Genomic DNA, 18,113 nt, shown 5'->3' on the forward strand with positions numbered 1-18,113 from the left:
TGCTGCTGGCCCCAACCAGCCACAAGCTTCTGGTTTTTTCCCAGGACTGTACAGAATTGAGCAAGAGAACACTGTTAACATATATCTGTTAACACTCCCTATTTTAGGGCAGAATCATGAATCCATATGGATCCTAATAGATGTCTCTGAATTGCTGTTTCTGATGATGATGACGGAGGATCCTCCTGAGTATCATCTTCCAGCCTTTCATGATCCCTACCCTCACACATTTTCCTAATACATTACATTTCCCTAATGTCTAACCAAATCTTCCCTTATTGCAGTTGAAACTCAGTCTTTCTATCCTCCTTAACATGGGTACAGCCTTTTATGCATTTGAAGACCAGTATGTCTCCCCTTCGTCTTCCTTTTTGATTAAGCAACTCCATAGTGCCTATTTTTTCCATCTTTCCTCATAGATCATGTGTCCTGAGACTCCTTAATGTTGTTCCTCTTCTCTGAATTATCTCCAATCAGTCTACATCATTCTAAAGCCATACTGCTCCAACCAGACATAGTGCTGCTGCTAACATTTTGCTAATGTCAAGTGGAAAACCTTGATTTATCCTGCAAGCTAAGCTCTTTGTTTATATGACCCAGGATTTGTCATTTGCAGAGTAGCAGCACTGTTGATGCATTTTCATGTTTTCACCCATTCAGTCCTTTTTCTGGCACTTAACCACTTGTTCCCCAGGAAATGCTGTGACAGACTGCTTGATTTGTTTTAAAATGACATCCTATTTTCATCAGACTTTTTCTTCAAATTGTCAAGATAGTTTTGAATTCTACTCTGCTTCAATTTACCAAAAGTATTATTGGACACAAGACATGTTCATGAAGCACCTGATTCTACCACTTTATCCATCCTATAATAGATTAATCTACACCATGTTTCCCTGACTTGCTGATCTGAACAGCATCAAAAGCATCAGTAAAATAAAAGACATCTGAAACCTACCCCTTCCTCCATGCTCACAAGGCCAGCTAAATGAAGTCTTAGAAGGGAAGTAGACTGATCTGCTTAGAAACAGTTTCACAGTTTATTATGACTTCAATTTAAACTAAGCTAATGAGTCCTAGTTTTCAGTTCTTTTTTCCTCCTTTTCTTCTCAATGATGCAGAGAAAATACAAAAAGAGGGTCTGAGCAGTGGATAGAAGTGTGTATTCAACTCAGCTCAGAAGAATTTTGCAGATGAAGTCACTGACGTCAGCAGTATACAAGCAGATACCAGAAAAATAATTATTATAGAATTTAATGTAACACTACGATCTGCACGCACTGCAGCAATGTGGGCTCTTCTGGAAGGTCAGAGACTTCACAGGCAAGCAGTAAATAGTTAGTGTTCAAAAGGAAATAATAGAAAGCGTCATCAAAAGTGCATGAAAATCATTACAACAATGTGAAAAAATTTTTCTAAACTGTAGTCTAGAAGTAGGTTTAACAATTGGGGGACATCCAGTCATTTAGAGGGAAACTAAAAAACCCTACTTTATCTTGTTTACATATTCCTGGCAAGAAAAAAAAAATGAAATCATATTTCCAAACTAGTTTTTAATTCAGATTAGAAAATGCCTTTCTTAACCAAGAAAATTATTGGCTAATTATACCTGTTCTGAAAAGTGATTTTAATGATCTGCAGAGGATCTCTTTCAACTTTCTATAAAAATGTTTCAGTCATTACAGTTAAGTGTGTTGATGACAGGCTTTATTTTTTTTTTTGTCATCCAGACAACCTTCTATAGCTTCCTACTATTAAGACAACAAAATATTCCCATTTTCATTTTCTCTTGAAATCAATGAACAAGTTAATCAGTTAAAAGATCAGTCAATATATGTTTAGAATCACCAAAGCTGGAGAGGACCTCAGAAAGTCATCTACTCCAACTTCTGCTCAAGGCAAGGCCAGCTTCAAAGTCAGATCAAATCACCCAGGGCTTTGTCCAGTCCAGTCCTAAAAATCTCTGATTTGTATGATTATTCCAGTAGTTATCCACTATTAAAGCCTTTCTTGAGGAATGCTCTTGCAAGCTGTCACATTAACTCACTTTACCGTGCCTACTGCATGTGGTACAGCCTTGGTCCTCTCACACTAGATACAACCAAAGTCAACAGCTGCAGCATCAGCACTCTGTTTATCATGTACTTTTTATATTTTATTCAAACAGGCACTCCTAAAAGTACTGCCAGCATATATGACATGAACTGAAATGGTTAAGTAGCAACCAATTAATTTGAGGAGATGTCCTACAATATCTTTGTGTTTACAGAACCACCTGTAGAAACCTTCAAAATGGTATTAGAACTACAGCTTCCACACATATTTACAGTACTATTTAGCAAATAAATGAACCTTTTGGGGACTAATACAGAACAAGGAAGGCAGGATTTGGCATCAGCAAGCTATTTGAAAAGCCTTGCAGTTTTTCAGAAAGTGCAAGGAGAATTTGTCTGCCAAATAACCATGCTGCATGGAGTTATGCAAAGGGCCCCCAGGGGCCAAGGATAAGTTCTGAATCGCCTCACTGGTGGAATGGAAAATATGAATGCCTGTGAATACCAACAAAAGTACATGTAGGAGTGAAAACCAATTATATTTCATTTAGTGAAATTCCACAGGCCTACTTCAGTTTCAATCACCTGACGTCAGCTTGTAGAAACAAGTCTAATACAGGCAGGTCTTCCAGTGACACAGCATTGCTGGGGGGATGTGTGGGTAGTTAACCATCCTCACTAGCAGAATTTCCATTCACCTATTCAGCTTCAAGAAAGGGGAATCAGTCCCTCATAAATTGAGAGGAATGCTCTGCTATTCTTTCCTTTATGTTAGGGTGTGACAGTTGGGATGAGGCTCAGAGCACCTGGGTTTAATTTATTTAAATTATCTCTTCCTGTTGATCCTTGTGTGGGAGGGAGCATCCGATATATGAGGAAAACTCATAGTATTGATGTACATGTTTCTTGAAAAAAATTATGAACTGAAACATACTACAGCTAATCTTACCACTGTTTTCAGGCAACTTATTTTATCCACAACAGTTTCAGAGGAGGAAAAAAAAGAAACCCTTCACATTAAATGAAATAAAATAAATAAAATTGCAGAACCAACTTCAATATTAAAAAAAAAAAAATCATTATTTTATTTTAGACTCCTTTGAGAAACAACTCTATTTTTAATAAACATCCCTGTTTGATTGTGTTACCACTTTATATGTTTAAAAACAAACATTCTGAAAATAAACATGTAATCTACCATGAGGAAAATAATGGCAGTGTTTCCTGGAATAAAAAGGGGAGTTCCAATCTGTTTCAGCCAGTCCAATCCCCACTTACAGCCATGCTAATTTTTCTCTTTATATCCAAAAATCAGAATGTTCTCATCACTGAACATCCCTGCCATTGATGAAACCCAAAGTATATCTGTGCAGTGCAATGAAGCATCCATCTAGGCTTACCATGGTCCAGCTTCCTCTCAAGAGTAAAGGAAAGGGCCAGTCCTGCTTCCAGCCATCCATGTCTGCTTTTTGCTGTTGCTGTTCCCAGGAGCCCAGTCAGATAGATGCACGCTGGAACATTTTAAGTGAGTTCTCTCCCTCTTTGCCAGTGCTTACTGGTTGACAAAATATCCCTTCTTTCCACATTCATAGCATAATCATTACCAACATGATAATCATGTTACTCCTCAATTTGTATTTGCAAAGAGACAGACTCCACAGAGACTTTCAGCCTTATGGCTCCTTCCATATCATGGAACACGGGGAATATGGGAGGATTGCTTTCCATTTAGAAGGGATTATAGTTTTCAGTGGGAGAGTGGTACTGTCCTGGTGCATTGTTCTCACTGCCATCATGTATCAAAGTAAGATTCCCTTTCTGAAACAGCAACATTGGCGTTTTCTGTAATATCAGTGTTATTTTGAAGTGGTAGGTGGATGCTCCAACCTCAATGTTATCTCATAACAAACTCCAATTTTTTTGCCAGGCAGTGGTTCACAGTAAATGCTGCACACATACAAGAACTACCAAAGCCTAGCTCAAGGTGACAGTTATGCTCATGTTACATGATTTGGGGCTAGCTTTAGGGCAATTCAATTTTCTCAAAAAGATTCTATATAATTACAAAAGGTGGTCTTGTTTGACCACCATTTATCTCATCTACTATTAAAGTGGTGTTACGTGACTGAAATAAAAGGTGAGGGTTCAAGATAATTCTTACAAATTTCCTAGAAATGTCTCAGTGTTGCCTGCCATACAGATACATGTTTTGCAACATGAATAAGGGGCTTAGTGCAAACTACTTAAAGGAGCAATATGGAAATAAAGCACCAGTCTCAAGATTACCCAAAGTTTTTGGCTGCTCTGGGCCTGGCCAGCTCAGGTAGGATGTAGACACAGACAGAACAGTTTTAACCATTTGGAACTACCCAGTGGAAGGAAGACGCCTGTAAGAACCACCTAAGTAATGGAGAAATCCTGTTTCTCTGTGAAACTGCTCTGAAAGGCAGGTAGAAGAGGAATCCAAGAAAATTAAGGAAAACCCCAGTATAGTATTAGTTCCTTGGGTAAAACTGGTAAGGATCATATGCATTCTATCTGTAGAATTTGAGAAAAGAGGAATAGAAAAAGACAAAGGCTTAATGCTAGACACAAAATTTGACACTTGAGAAGTGGTTTGAGCTCCTGGAAGTAGAAGCCATGGGCACAGATAGTGAATACCCAACTAAGGAAATGCTAGATTGCTAATACTTCACACAAGGAAACATGTCATTAATAACCTTACGAGAATAAACACCTATCCTGACTGCAAAAGATAACTCTCCTCTGTACATTCCAGTCAGCTCTCACCAGAAAGGAAACCTTTAATAGTTTATCAAAGGCATGAACACTGAAAGAGACGGTTTAATGACTCACCGAACATGTTGAGATCAAAAAGTGAAGGGCATGTCCCTAGAGGAAACATTTGGACAGATCAAGGGCTTTTTACCTTGTTTTGTTCTGGAAAATGTAATCTTTTAAGCCTATCTTCCTCCCATAAGTAGACAAAAGTATTCTTACTGGAAGACGAATTTTCCCAAGAAGTATTGGCTTAGTTATGTTTAGTGAAGAAAATAAATATATCTATTACAATACGTGAGTAATACAGAGAATCTATCAGAGATAAGCATATGCCAGGGAAACTTCATTATTTTTCTTGACTATCAGAATTATTTTATCTTAAAAAAAGTGTGTTGGGTTATCTACAGTGAAAACTGAAACCAAATTTATCTCATTTTCTAAATCTCAGTACTTACTTGCTGAAATGCTGTCTCAGCTCAGACTTGGTAACATTAAATAAGTGGTGGAAGAAACAGCTGCGAGCATGCTGAATCTTTGAAGACTACAAATGAAGCAAATGCACACAAATTTCTCTGAGTTTGTAGTGTTTACTTCTCAAATGATATTTAGTTTGGCACTGGCTTACAGTTGCCCCAAATGTTGTTTAGATTAGGCTGACCACTCTGCAAGTATTTTCTGTTATTAGATCCTACTTATTTTGCTATTTCTCACAAAGGAACACTAACATTTTGGTTGTCCCTGGTGACATGGAGCACCACAAGCTGTCCTCTGATGGCGGAGGGGAACTGGATGGCACATCGAAGACCACACATACAACCCTTCTGGTCATAGCAATGAGTATCACAACAGAAAAAAACCTTTATTCTTACTTGCAACTTGCTCGATAAATGGCACCATGGATTTTCGGTACACTGTAATGTACACCTAATAATTCTCAGACCCTCCTGCAAGCAGATACCAAGGCAGACCAAACATTCTCTTAAAATACCTCCCTGACTTGCCCTTCTCACTCCTGAATATACCCTGTAACTTGCTTTGAGAGACAGTGTAAACACTCAAAAGGGCACTTCAAACTTGAAACTTGTCATCTCTACTGTGTGCAGTGGAGAAGCATACATTCGAAACAGCAGGAGAAAGTTAGAAAACGAAGGAACTGTTCTAATGAGTTGGAATCTAAGGGTTATTGAACTGCATAACAAAAGAACAACATTTCTCAAAAAGCAGCTTTGAAATACACAGTTGGTGTTCCTATGTGGACTTGGCTACAACTTCCCCAAGCATTTCCTGTGCTCTGGGGAAAGCTTCATCATAGAAACAGAAACTTCTATGGTATTTTAAAAGTTAAAATGTTTAGTCACAACATAGGTCGTTGTTTTATGCAGGACTTGCTCAAAAATATTATGTTCATTTAAAATCCATATACTTTATCATTTAAATAAAGGCATAATATTTGTCAGTAAACATTGCCTTTATAGGAAAATGCAGTAAAGTTTAGTTTTTCCTGTATTTACATAAGTCTGTCCACTGAGACTTGTTGTTACTGGCTTGCCTGAAACCATTAATAGCATACATCATCCCCTACTTAAAAATAATGTATCAGTCTTTGATACACTCATTGCACTTGCAACAACACTATCACAAGGGACCTAACCTAAAGAAAATAAGCTTCCAAAATGCATCTACAAAGATCACAAGAAAATGAATACAAGATTTGCATCACCAAATAAAATTAGATAGCGTTATAGGTGATTTTGTTAATCAGATAACATTATAGACTGGCACTATACATTTCTGAGAAAATGTGGCATACTGCCCATACTTGCCCATTCTGATGGCCACTGATGCAGTCTGCAGAATTATTTTGTCCATGAGGTAACCTTGTTTAAGGGAAGAGGAGATTCTGTGGGAAGCAAACGTACATGAATAATATTTTAGCCAGAATTAAGCATATGAAAACAACATCTTTGGGAAACAATTGCTAATAAAATAGTGATAACAGTAGTAGTGACACATTCATCACTAGGAAATCATTACAGCAAAACTAATGAGCAGTTTACCATCTGGGATGATTTTCTATAAATTGTTCTCTGCACAGACAATTATTCTGAAGTAAATTGTTACTCTAGAAACAAGAGGGGAAAAAAACTTCCTGCCCTCACTACATTTTGCCTTTCCTTTGAAATGAACATATTAACAAAATATTGCTTATCCCTCATCATAAAACCACACAGTTTTAATAACCTTTTGAATAGCTCCCAAAGTAGAAAACTTTTATGGCAGTAGGGTGTTCAAAACATCTGTTATACTGTTCTCAAAGCCAAGCATATAAATTTTTTAAAAAAGAATAACTGATCTGTACGACATAGTGCCAAATGTAGTCACAGTATAAATCAATAGCATTGTCCTACCTTTTATCCCCAGCCTAATATACATCCAAGTGAGCTCACGTGACTTACTTTAACGTGTTCATGAAAAAACAGAAAGATCTGCCATGTCATTGAACTCATGCATTTTCCCCTCAGAAGCAGCAGTAACTCTCACGTTCCAACCCACCCAGTTTACACTGCACACTGGGCACAAGCCAAAGGCCAAATGAAGTCCCAGTGCCATTTGGTTCATGACTGTTATGTCCTAGTTGAAAGGCAACAGACACCATGTCCACCAAAAGGCCAAGTTAAAACTGGCACCCAGCTGCAGAAGTGCTACTCCATTATCCTAGGGACAAGTGACACTGGGAAACTTACTCCATGTTTGGCTTGAATGAATGTGCTTGCCCCTGCATGGGAACAGAGAAGAGCACTTGAACAGTCAGACTGCAGTACTGGATGTTAATTGCTGTACTTCCCATTGCCCATGTTGAAAGGGCCTTAAAATGCCCTGAAACAGTGCCTGTCCTCTCACATATTGCTCCCATTTGGCTTCCAGAATGGAAACATGAAGCCAAAGAAGATGCCAAGAGATTGACCAAAAAGATTAACTGCTTAATGATTCACAGCATAGCTCAGAAGCTCTGGCCTGACAGGTCTCCCAGTGCTTGACTTGACTTACCCAATTATTTTCTGTTGAATAATTACTGTGTGTTTTACGGAGAGGTGAAGCTGAAAAAGGAGTTTCCGTTAAAGTCAATGAAAATTTTACCACATGACTCCAGCTGGAACAGAGCTTTTTGGACATGACCTTCACAACACAGTTCTGATTATATGTTCTCAAAACACACCTGCTTCACCTTTAGTGAAGTTTCTTCCAGTTCTGCTGTTACTGCACTCACCTGAACATACTTTTATGATAACTCTGTCTCTGCTGAGGGAAGAGGCTTGTGTAATTCAAAGACACTGTTAAATAAAGGATTGAAAGTAGCTGTACGGGAAAAGATTTATATTCTGGGTTTCTCTGGATAAGAACTGGTTTCAACATGACCAGCAATGTGCAAAACCAGCTTTATCAGAAACTTGTCAGCAGTCCAGATCAGAGGCCTGAATCAAAGTTGGAGCTGACTATCCAATTTCCTCCAAAGCTAATATGTTTGTTTCCTCTGCTTATTTTCTTTTGTCCCAGACAAAGAGAAGGTTTTAAGTTTTTTTCGTGTGAATCTCACAGAAAGAAAATGATTCATATCCATATCATCCTGTACAATTCTCTGAAAAGGAAAAGATCTAGGGTTTGAATCCAACATTCAATAATTTTGATCACTGACCGCTTGAGATGTCCATTTTCACAAGGGCCACTGAGATCATTAGGCCACATAATCTGACCTCCTATCTATCACAATCCATACATTTCACTCAGACTGGTGCTGAACAAGGATGTCAGTCCTCTAAGACAACCCATAAAATCGGTGTGGAGAACAGGAGAAATCAAGGGTGGTCACTGCTGCTTGAAATGGTGGCCCTAGGCTGCTGCAGGGATTACAGAGTTTTGCAGACGCTCATAGCAGCAGGAGGATCTCAAGGCACAGGGGACACTGCATGAAAGGAGAGGAAAAATAAAAAATAACATTGTCTCCATGCAAAATTGACTCTACTATTAATTCTTTATCTCATTCTCGGGACCCCCTTGCAACAATCTTTCCCTTTCTCAGCTTCCTTTTTATTTCACCCCAAACATCACTTTCCTGCTCGCAGCCTTTCTTCCCTTTTCCCTTTTCTGCTGACTCTCTTACTGCTACTGCTAAAAAAATAAATTCGGAAGCCTCCAACTTTCTATGCATAGGAATATTCAAATTGGCCTAACCCACTAAAAGGATTTTGGCTGTCTCTGTCAACTGGCAGTTTCCCAGCATATAAAGGTTTGATTAACATGAGATTTGAAAGTCAAGTATCATTCATACCTATATTTTCAAAACAGATCCAAAAATACTAACAGAAGTTATTATTATGGTTCCACAGCAGAAACACTCCCTAATTTCCCAGAGTTACAGCTAAGCCTCATGCAGAGAGGGTATAATCAGAGTAATAAAACTGTTTGTTGGAGCATTCACTTGGAAGGACTAAAATTACAGGTCTAAGTAAGAGGCTTGTGCTTTCTGAAAATTTCAAGCATTGATTTTTTTAACAGGAACGTGGCATTAAAATAATTTTTACATATTAATAACAAGTTAGGTTTATATTGGAAATCAGCATTTTCTGGAATGCAGAAAGAAGAGACATTGCTGCTCAGCATACTCCCTGTTAACATCAGCAAAGGCAGACTTCAGGCAATGATGGTACAAATGCTCCAACAGAAAGAAATCCATGATAGAGAGAGGCTTCTCTACAATCTGCGCAGAAATTATTTTGTGCTTTATTGTATGATCTGGAGAAAATATATATTTTGCAAATACATTTGTTACCTTCCTGATGCCCTCTCATATATAATTTACCACTGCCCTAATTTTTCAAATGAACAAATTACATACAGTGAGAATGGACTTGAAATTATTGATAGACTCTACCATATTATATCTAGGCAGGTTGGTTCTCGTCTTTGTTTATAAGTGTGTATACAGGTAAAGGTTCATAAGTATGTACTTGCTTCACTAGCTGGAATTCTGCAAAAGTTTTTAATAAACAGATATTTGCTTTACTTTTATAATACATATACTCACTTTCATAGCAGTAATTTTGTAGTGACTTGTAGGAAATATTAATATAAATACACAAATACCAATATTAATATTTGCATTTATATTTATTTGTTTTTACTAATAGTAGTTTTTTACTAAATTCTAATAAAGAAATTCTCAGAAACCCTGACCTCTGTGTCCTTAGGTACTGCAGAATCCTGAGAACCCCATGGTTTCTAATTACTTCAAATCATTCCTGAAAATCCTGAATGACTGAAAAACTCCTTGGAGCCCCACTTTCACATCAGAAAACTATTAGGTGTTCCTCCAAGAGTCTTGTCTACAGAGATGGCATTGATGAATCTCATTATCAGTGATGACTTGCACGAGTTGGGAAACTACCCTTTGTGAGGAAGGAATGTCAGCTCCCATACACTGACAACCTCTTCCTTCCCTCCCACACAGGATTAGTCTGCTACCTGCATAGCTCCTTCCACAAATGAAAGTAATATTCCTACTACTCATATCCCACTAAAATATGGAGACTCTGTGTGTTGGTGAAATTGTGAAATCCAAGAAATGGCAAAGCGGGTAGAAAACAAACATCATAGTGAGAAAAAACTAGAGCTTAAAGTATCCTTCTGGGGAAAGCAAAACAAACAAAACACAACACAAACAAACAAAAACAAACTGCAAAAAAACGACAAACCACCAAACCCAAACAACTCACCTCCTTCAAACATCCACAGAAGAAGGAGTTATGGACATCAAGAAAACTCAGTCCAGCTGTGTAAGGTAAGGTAACTCAATACTCCAGAGTTCCCTAAGGCAGTATGGTAGATCTTCATGTATGAAGCAGATTGGTTTGATTTGCATTTAAACATCAACCATAGTTCACTCACACCCAGCAGAAATTCTTGCAGGTCTAAAAACATTGAAATCTCAAATAAAAACAGTCACCTTAGGTGCATGCAATTAAAAAGTAATGACCAGCTATCATTGCAACCAAATCTGCCAGGTTACCAGATCCTTCAAAACCCTACCCTTATGCCTGGCACAGCTGTCTTCACAGTACCTGCAATATGGCAGAGAACACCATCTCTCATTTCCATCTCTCAGGCAGTATAGTTTCAAACAGTTAATACAGTTTTCCAGGCTCTGCTTGCTTGAAGCATATTTCTAAGTCAAAACCCCACCATAACTCTTCTTCAGCAGACCCTAAATTCAATATAACCTTTACTGGCCATAAAAGCTCTCTCTTGCTGCATTAGTATAGGCATTTCATGATGAAACAGCAAGCCCCCTTTCTAGACATTTTCTGCAGCTGACTGAGGCACCATATGGTGCTAAAGCTACCTTAAGTTTTGGGACTGGAATTTGAGTTTGAGAAAGCAATGAGAGCTGTTTGCTTTCAGAGACCCTAGTATTTTATCTTCACAGATGTTACAGAATCAAATGAGAAATCTTGCTCTCCCAGACCTACTTTCTCAAATGTTGTCCTTGAACTCAGCTTTATACACACAGTGCAAATATTTCAACACGTCCAAGAAACAAGCATAAGTTATTTGTTCCCAGGTGCTTAGGATCCCACTCTACCTGACCATATCCAACAGTAAAACATCTTCTCTGGGCCTGGGTTTCTTCAACCATCTTCCTAACTGCAACCCTAATTTACCCATGTCTGTAACCAGAAATGAAGCACTTCAGTCACTACCAGATCTAATTAAAACACTTTCTGAAGCAGTTACTCAGCTCTTTGTTCCTGTAGTTTCCACCAGTAAACCTTCATCACCATCTCTAGCTGTCTCAAACAATAAGTCTAAACCCAAACAACACACTGTGTCTATGTCTAACATAGGAATCCCAGATGGCCATCGAACTTGGTGTTAACCATTCCCACTGATACAAGTTCAAAGCCTACCTTTACAGGCAGCACAGGCTTCCTCCTCATGCGAACAAGATGGACTTGAGGAGGGAGGGAACTTATGCCAATATCAGTTGGACAGGGTCTTCTAGGAACACATATGCAGTGTCACCAGATCCAGCTTTCAAGGGTGTGCTTTGAGAGACAAGAAATGGGAAAGGAAAGGAGCTAGCTCATACAATGATGTCAATGTTAATTTTAGTCGAATGATGTAAGCACAGTGTCCTTCTGTTCATGGAAAGATGAAGAAAAATGCTATTCAGAACTGTTATGACAATAACTTCACTTCCTTGTTGAGGCTGACATTGCTGATTACATTTTCCAATTATATTTGCTGAGCCAAGCTTTTGTACTGCACTTGAAAGAAAATTGATTGAATGAAAGAACATGCACGCTAGGAAACATCCTGTCAAGTCATTAACGAGGAGGGGGGAAAAAAACAATAAAAAACCCCCACACACTTAATTTCTGAGAGTCTTTGTTTTTGGGGGTTTTTTGGTACTACTTTTTGTTTGTTTACCTGTCATAGCTGAGACAGCAACAACAGTCTTATAAATCTCTCCTGATGTTTTTCAGGAGTTAAGTTGTAAAACATCCCTTTGATGTTTTCTGCTCTCACTAAATTTAGCTGCCAGTAAGTTAATTCTCAATATGTTAAACATTAAATTAAAATAAATTGAAATGTTAACGAAATATAATAAAGTACAATATTAAACTGTAATATTAATTTAACTATGTTTGTATTAATTAATATAATAATTATTAATGTTTGTGCTTTATGAATGCATTAAATACTGTTATTGATTATATCCTAAGAATCATAAATAAATTTAGTTTAAAAATTAAATATGACTATGAAATCTATCCTATGCCTGATATAGAAACTTGCAAAGGTTCCTGTGTTTCTTATGTTTTGGTATACTAACACTTGGACTTATCTATAGCTCCAGACCTAAAATTAAAGCCCCCATATATAATTTTTGTGACAACTGAAACCAGTAATCAATTTAACCAAAACCATGAATAGTTTCAATCAAAGAATACAGTTAGCAAGAATGCTTTTTGGAGGTCAAAAAAAGCTGTTAAGAGTCCCAAAGCTATTAAAGTAAAAGCTTGGGTTCCAGGTTTTCATATTGTTTTAATATCAAAGTTAAATCTTACTCTGAAGCAACGTTTATGTCTATGATTGAAGGGAAAAAGCTCTATTTAATATCAACCCCACACCACATATTTAGGTTTTGAACGCCCTTTGAGATTGAAAAAGCCTTTATGTGAGGTATTATATTTTATTAGGCAATTCTATATTGCTGAAAAAAATGGGTTGTGTGCTATTTTTCAACAACGTTGTCTGGTCTAGCAAAAAATAATACAACTTCCTACAAACTCTGTTACTCATTCTTATAACAGTTAAATTAATTTGTAGTCTGCTTGACTTCCTTCCCTTCTTTGCTAAAATTTAGTTGTTCATTCCTGATTCCATCATCTCCATCCTTCCTGAAGCCAATAGTGAAAGTTAGTTTGGACCTTCATTTTTCTCTTTCACTGTTGTTTTAGGACTATTTTTTCCATTGCGTTTGAGTTCAGGATTGGGTCGGTCTAAGACAAACTGTTCAAGATGTGTCAAGTATAACATGAACCGTTCTCACACAATCCATGTTTCAGTGCTTCTATTTTCAGACACAGTTCAAATCATGTAGTGCAACTTTTTTTCCTGAGTATACAGGGGGAAATTTTGGAAAGCATTTGTGAAGTCTGATGAGCAATTTCTCAAGTTTGCCTTCATAGATTCCTAGAAAGGTTCATTCAGAGCAGGAGCCCTGCAGGTGATCTGAGTTATCTCCTATAGAAACCATGTCCAAGCACATCCCTGGCTTCCTTCTGCCTTTCACCTCTACATTCATTGAACATATTCTGTACAATCACCACCTGGAAGCAGCTTCTTCCCTTGCCATCCTACCTCTTCTCCAATCCTGGCACTCTAAAGAAGCTTCTCTGAGGCTGTAAGCAACCTGAGAACCTTTCTTGAGTATCATCTGTTATATACAATACTCCCCACTTCTCCATTTATACCTTATCTCTAGTAAATAATAAGATTTACAAACCACTCAAGACTAGGTATTTTTGTCCCAACAAAAACTTGCTTCCATGTGCCAAGCATCTTCTTACAGATGTTAAGATGACATCTCAAGCCCAACAGACTCTAAAAAGGGCTCATAATTTCATTCCAAATATCCATCATCCTTTTCATCAGGCACAAAGGATAAGATGCGTTGCCATCACTATAACATTCATGATACTCTTTCTGACACTGGCTTGTCCTTAAGTCCTCATATTAAGGCTATGCCTAAGTCTTGCCAATTCTTTTCATACACCACCACCAAGATATATCCTTCCTCAGGCTTGTAAATACTAAAGACTTACTCTTCTGATAGTCATCTCTTCAATGTAATGTCTTTCTCCTTAAGAAAAACAGCCTTGGCCTGTCCATATGCGGCCTCTACACTATTTCAAAGTTAATTTCTTTCTTCTGTTTGAAGTTCTCAGTCTTCATTGCATCTTTCCTTCATTGCAGTGCATCACACATAGACTATCGATCTTCATCTTCCAGATGTGTTTGCCATCTCTCATATAATATCAAGATCAAATTTAAATGTTCACAGTCATTGATACTCGTTGCCTAATAATTACACTTCACATTTTAAAATTTCTGCTTTTGTGTTCACATCTACTTTGCACTTGAAACGTAGAGGATCTCTCTGTTAATATTTGCAAAATGAAAATTTCTGTTCTCTTTCAAGTACCTGTTTAAGAACTTTTCCTTGTTGTGATACTTACAGAAACTTGAAAACATATGATAACCATAGTGTCTCTTGGTGATCATTACTGCCCTGTTGTCTCTGCACATAGGTCTTCTAGACATTTATGTTGGTTTATACTTAAACTGCAAGCCTTGTGAGGCAGGGACTTTTTTCTCTGTGCTACAGTCAAAACAGAGTCCTCCTCTGTACCTATAATTTCCTAGCATTGCAATAATACTGGTAGTAATAATAATAACAAATAAAAAGCAAACAAGAAGGTTTTTGAGCTGAAAAAGAATGAAGTCAAATGAATAGATCGTTCATAAGATATGGCTCTACTCCTTGAGCTTGAACTAAGAAATAGTTAAACCCTTTATGTTGAGACAAATGGTTTGGATTTTTGATTGTTTTGTTTTTCAGTTTAAAGCACTCAGTCTTCCAAGGAAGCTGGATGTGATGCAAAAGGAAGACTCAGGTTGTGATCACATGTGATCATAAAAGAGTTGCTTCCTCCACCACAGTAAATTCCTCTAGGGACTATTCTGTGAAAGTACAGTAAAACCTTGTTTCACAGTTCTTCAAATGAGCAATTATTGATAATAAAGCTGAAGGAAATACAGATATGTGCAGAATAGTGGTAATTTTGGTTCTGGAATGGGTGATATTCTCCAAAATAAAGGGTATTTGGCAGCTTTATTTTAGTTGCAGAGTGTAATATCCTTTATTTTATATATATCTGAAATCTGATATGAGTAAGGAGAATTTTCACTTAAATGAGAACAGCCTTTGAGCAGTAGGGTTTATTCGGTTTGCATTTTTTTACCTGTGACCTTACTTGTGAGACGTTGTGGTTTTGGCAACTACATTATTGCTAATTTGTTCTGGAAACTCTAAAATCTTTAGTATGAAAGGGTTCTTTCTGAATTAATTTTATTTTTTTCTAAAACACTAAAGATAAGAGAGATCATGAAGAACTTAGTCCATACACTACAATAATTTCAAGATAGAAAATGAGTATGACTGACAGACATAGTTGTGAAAATGTTGGTATTAAGAAGTATTATGGTATGTCTTCAATACTAACATAATGCTGAAGGAATACAACATAATAAAGTAGAAAAGGAATATGTGAAAAAAGTAGAATTATTTACTGTACCACTAATTAGGATTCTAGAGTAGCTAAATATCACATCAAATAGCAAAAAAAAAAAAAAAAATTACTAAACAAAACTATTTGTACTATTGAAAAAAAAAACAAAAACCACAAAAAAAAAAAAAGTGCATTTCTGTTTAAATAAATTTGTTTCCAAAAGCTAGAATAATTTCACATGCATAAGGTCAAAACAGGAAAAACAGAATGGAAAGGGGAAAAAGCAGTTTCAGCTACATTTTTACATGTTGTATGTAACCTAGACTGAAAACAAGGGAGGCATCTGGAATTGGTGAGGTGCCTTTGAAGCTGGCAACCAGTATAATTACATCAGTCACATTTGCTTCTGCCTGCAACACTTTGCCTGTGGTGTCCTCCTACAAGATGTAAGGTTTAAACCCCTGGAGACAGATTAGGGTTGCAGCCATGAGATCCACAAGCACTGTTTACCACAGGAATTCTTTCAAATTCCTGCCTCTCAAGCCTCACTTCTATTTCCTAAGCTGCTCTTCTCAGACCTAATTACCTAGTGGTGATTAATTGGTAGATGAAAAGCTGGGCATGAGCCATCAAAGTGCACTTGCAATGCAGAAAGCAAATCGTATCTTGGGGTGCATCACAAGGAGCATGGCCAGCAGGTTGAGGGAAGTGATTCTGCACCTCTACTCCTCTCTGGTGAGACCCCACCTTGAGTCCTGCATCCAGCACTGAAGCCCTCAGTATAGCACAGACATGGACCTGTTGGAGAAGGTTCAGAGGAGGGCCATGAAAGTGATCAGAGGTCTGGAACACCTCTCCTGTAAATGCCATTAGAAAGTACAGACTGCAAACTAACAATTTTCTTAGATTCTTCATTGCCACAGGATTTTCATATAATAAAAGCATATAAAATATATTCATCTAGCTAAGAAACTATATATTGAGCTTTTTGACAGCAGTCAAATGCCTTTGCTAACTTCAAAGCTGACCCTAGCAATTCTAAATCATTTTCCCTTGGAAGAAGCGGCATTTGAAACGCAAGTGTGGTCTGGCATTTTCAATTTCTAGACTGCCAAGGACCCCCCATTCATGGCCACTGTCCCCTGTTGCCATCAGTTAGGGGAAGTGCAGCTGGTAAGGGCCTGTGTCCTCCCTCATCATGACCAATGCAGATGACCTGCAGGAAACTGCTGACAGCCTACAGCCAGTGGTCCTGCAAAAGGAAGGGGGTGTTGCCTGAAAGAAGCAGGCATAGGTTGAGGTGGAGCAAGTGGGACAGGGGAGGAACAGAGAACAGTTTTGACTTGTAGTCTCTAGGGATGACCACCTATATGCGATACTCTATTTGACTCATCTGCAATGGCAACAGCGTAAGACCAGGAAGGCATTGAAGTATGCCAAGTACTGGTCACTTCTCCAAGATACAGGCCTGTCTTCCATATGTGTAATCTTTATTGTGAGACAAGTGGGTGGCATTTTTGTACAATGCAAGGCAAAAAGGAAATGTAACAGTATACACGTCAGGATTGAAGTATACATTGACCAAGATTAAAGCTCAAACCTTTTGCAGGTGATTCATTCAAATCCATGTTCTGAAGAGTTTCACTGATCTTGAGTTCCCTGAGCTACCTGGAGCTCTCCAAGAGCTGTCTACATCTCTGTGTACATAGGAGCTAAGGTTATTCTGTCTGCTTGCCTGAGATTGGAAAGTTTGCTTCCACACACTGATGACCACAGATCTCACCACAACACCGTCCTCGATTACAATCCTGACCTTCCCCCCTCCCGGAGCCTATTAACACTATAACTAACATATTAAACAACAAACCCAGAACCTATTAACACTAAAAAAAAATAACACTAAAATAAAGGGGAAAGATTGAGCTGGACTACAGCTTATAGCTTCCACAATGCAGGACAAGGAAAGAGAGAACATTTACGTTGTCAAGGCAGCCCATATCATATGCTGTGCTTCCCAAGGTGTTCTGATGCCAAAGTGCAAACACATACCACGCAGAGTTGTACTTACCACAGAGGGGAACTAGATCGTGAAATTCCACTCATGAAATAACCATGTTTGACAGCTTTGTACTGCAGACTCTATCTGCAAGGGTAGGCAAGAATAATTTTTTGACACAAGTTTTCTACTGGGAAATTTTTGTCAAAAAAATCTTTTGCAGCTGAAAACCATAGCAGAAAATATAACATAAAAGCAGCACAGTCAATAAGTACTCTAGGCAGGGTAAAACCAAAAAAGAAGAAATGGCTTAGATGTAGTTTTATGTGCTATACCTGCCAAAGTTCCCACACTGGGTTTCATGTGTTTATGCTCATATTTTCCTTCAAAAGGTATTTTCTCCTTTCACTGTAAAAGAAGCTACACTGT

The 18,113-nt window shown here is 37.8% G+C and overlaps 1 long non-coding RNA gene across 1 annotated transcript; it reads right to left on the reverse strand.

The window, feature by feature from the left end:
* Window positions 1-6,657: 6,657 nt before the first annotated feature.
* On the reverse strand, window positions 6,658-17,851 carry LOC110359228 (uncharacterized). The gene is made up of 4 exons (XR_010473508.1): window positions 17,757-17,851; window positions 11,798-11,935; window positions 10,607-10,801; window positions 6,658-6,735 (listed from the first exon to the last, which is right to left on the reverse strand). It is a non-coding gene; the product is annotated as an uncharacterized LOC110359228 (long non-coding RNA).
* Window positions 17,852-18,113: the final 262 nt, after the last annotated feature.

The sequence above is a fragment of the Columba livia genome, chromosome 6 (genome assembly GCF_036013475.1).
Source record: "Columba livia isolate bColLiv1 breed racing homer chromosome 6, bColLiv1.pat.W.v2, whole genome shotgun sequence".
Taxonomy (NCBI): domain Eukaryota; kingdom Metazoa; phylum Chordata; class Aves; order Columbiformes; family Columbidae; genus Columba; species Columba livia.